Below are 3,089 nucleotides of genomic sequence, written 5' to 3'. Positions count from 1 at the left end.
GCACTGGAACAGTAGCTGAGACCCTACTGATCTATATTTTTGGAAGAAAGAAAGAGAGAGAGAGAGAGAGAGAGAGAGAGAGAGAGAGAGAGAGAGAGAGAGAGAGAAAGGCAGAGAAAGACAAAGACAGAGACAGAGGGACAGAGGGACAACGGCCAGGTGTGTCAAAGTCTACCCCAGTGACATATTTGTTCCAGCAAAGCCACACCTCCTAATCCTTTCCAAACAGTTCCACTAACTGGGAACCAAGCCTTCAGATATAGCCACTACTCTCACTCAAGCCACCACAACTTGAGTACCCTTCTTATTCTCCAGAATCCTGTTCCTTGGTCACTATGACTCTGTGCAGAATTGGACTCTGGCACCCAATGTCCCCTGTGTCCTCTGGCCTCTTGAGGATCCAAGCAGTGTATGTGCTCTGAACTCTACCTTATCTTCCTCGCCCTGATGCACAAAGCATAGGATATCCCACATTGGTTGTCCTTGGACTACAAACTGTAGAGCCCTACTTGCCACATGCTGGAGTAGCTTGAAAAGCCGATCATGGAGAGACTACTTAGGTAACAGGAAAGCATCTCTGTGATGTTAGATTTCAGAAGAACCAGTGCAAATTCTTTCTGGTCCTCAGATTGATATCCACATGCAGTGCTCAGACAGTAACTCGCAGCTAGTGCCTAACACAGGGTATAACTTGCACTGAATTATTGCTATTCACAGCAGTATATTTAGGCAATTTTCGAGTCATCAAAGAAAATTTCACCCTTGAATTTTATTCAGTTTGAATATGCACAGCAGAGTGATATTTAATCATGTCCCTTTTCTTCTGGAAACAGCTCAGTGAGAACAGCATAGATTACTCCCTCTTTTAATCTTGCTAATACTTGAGCAATTTGATTCTGTAAGACTTTATTTAGCAAATCATCTGCTTCTAATCATATGAGCAATGATTACAGAGCATCCAGTCAAATATCTCATCATGTTAACAGAATCTGTTTTAAAAAAAAATCTGATAAAATAAGGCAGTACTTTTACTTAATATCCTTAAGAAAATGTAATCTATGGCTAACGTGGATGATATTGCTTCCAGGGTTGAATTAATATATGTTTATGGGGAATAGTCATTAAGAAACATCTTCAAATTAAATAGTGCTTGGTCTCCATGCTTGGCCCCTCCCACTAGAGGTTTAACAGGCAATCATCAGTGTGGTGCTACCAATGGGGGCAGCTTTCAGAGATGATGAGTGTACTGGCTGGTTCTGTGTGCCACTTGACACAAGCTGGAGTTATTACAGAGAAAGGAGCCTCCCTTGATGAAATGCCTCCAGCTGTAGGGCATTTTTCTCAATTGTTGATCAAGCAGGGAAGGCCCAACCCATTGTGGGTGGTGCCATGGGCCTGGTAGTCTTGGGTTCTATAAGAAAGCAAGCTGAGCAAGCCAGGGGAAGCAATTCAGTAAGTAACATCCCTCCATGGCTTCTGCATCAGCTCCTGCCTCTAGGTTCCTACTCTGTGTGAGTCCCTGTCCCTGGTGATGAACAGCAATATGGAAGTGTAAGCTTAATAAACTCTTGCCTCTCCAACTTGCTTCTTGGTCATGATGTTTTGTGTAGGAATAGTAACCGTGACTAAGACAGTGAGTGTCATAGTCCTCCTGAACACTCATGAGTAGGATCCATAAGCTGTAAATGACCCTGTGGGATCCCTTCTCCCTTTCACCATATGAGGACATATTGAGAAGGTGACATCATTGAAGGTCAGTGAAACCCTTACCAGACAGTGCATCTGCGGGTACCGCCATCTTAGACTATCACCACACAAGCTATGATTAGCAAAATCTGCTATTTATAAATGATCCAGCCTAGGGTACTTAATTACAAGTCTTCATTCACTAGGAATGAACTATGATGAGCACTTTCTTATAAAATCAGAGGTAATGTGCATTTTTCAATTGTAAGCATTTAGACAAATTAGGTTTGCAACAGGAGGATAAATATTAACCATTAGGTTGTTGTTGCTGTTGTTGTTGTTTTTCTCAACTGAGTTGAAGATTTGGAAGTGAAATGGTTACTTTTTTTCAACTTAAGGCAAACTAGAGTCACTGGGAAAAAGAACTCTCCGGTGAGGAATTGCTTTCATCAGATGATCCATTGAGCATGTCTGTGTTAACAATGGACATGGAAGGTGATCCAGCTCCCTGTAGGTGGTGCACTCCTGAAGCTGACTCTAGGTTGTATAGCAGGCAGAGCAACAGAGTTCTGTCCGCAGAACTCTTCCAAGGCTTCTGCATCGATTCCTGTCTTAAGTTCCTGCCCTAGCTTCTTGATGACAGACTAAGCTATAAAATGAAATTAACCCTTTCCTCCCTACATTTTGTTCTGTCATTGTTTTAATACAGCAGCTCACGTGGTTTAAATCCTTCCTAGTTCATTTTCTCACTTTACATAGCTGTGACTCAGTTTCCCAACCGTACATTTCAGTGAACTAGCAGTACTGAAGTACAGGTGCTAGGTTATTGTTTCATAACAGTAATCTCCCAGGTTATTTACAGATTCCAAAGGCAAGAAACACTGTAAAAAGCAGGGAATGCTAGCATTTAGGAAAACATCCCATAATAATTGGGAAATTCCAGATCGTTGTGACACAAGAATTTAGTGAAAGACTGTGTAGTGGTTTTCTAAGCATTTCTATATGAATTTGCATCCTTGTTTATAAACCTGTAACTACCTTCTAGCACGACTCTTTCTATTTAGCTGGTTGACCTCACAGATCTTGTTTTAAAATGATTTCTTTCCATAGATTAAACAAGTGCTCTGACTCAAAGCTGTCTAAGTGAGGAAAGTTGAACTCTCTATGACATTCCTGATACTGTTGACCACACACACACACACACACACACACACACGCACACACACCCCTTGTCTCTTGTTGACAACTGGAGCCACCGGGACACCAACAAAGGTGTTTCTACTTCTCATCCCAAAGTAGAAGGTTTCACCACATTTTCTTACATTGTTCTAAAGTTCCAACAGAATGTTCCAATGAAACATTTTTCTTTTTTTTTTCATTTTTTTTTGATTTTTAATATTTTT

This window comes from Mus caroli, chromosome 13 (genome assembly GCF_900094665.2).
Source record: "Mus caroli chromosome 13, CAROLI_EIJ_v1.1, whole genome shotgun sequence".
Lineage (NCBI taxonomy): Eukaryota > Metazoa > Chordata > Mammalia > Rodentia > Muridae > Mus > Mus caroli.
Note: the sequence above shows the minus strand (reverse complement) of the source record.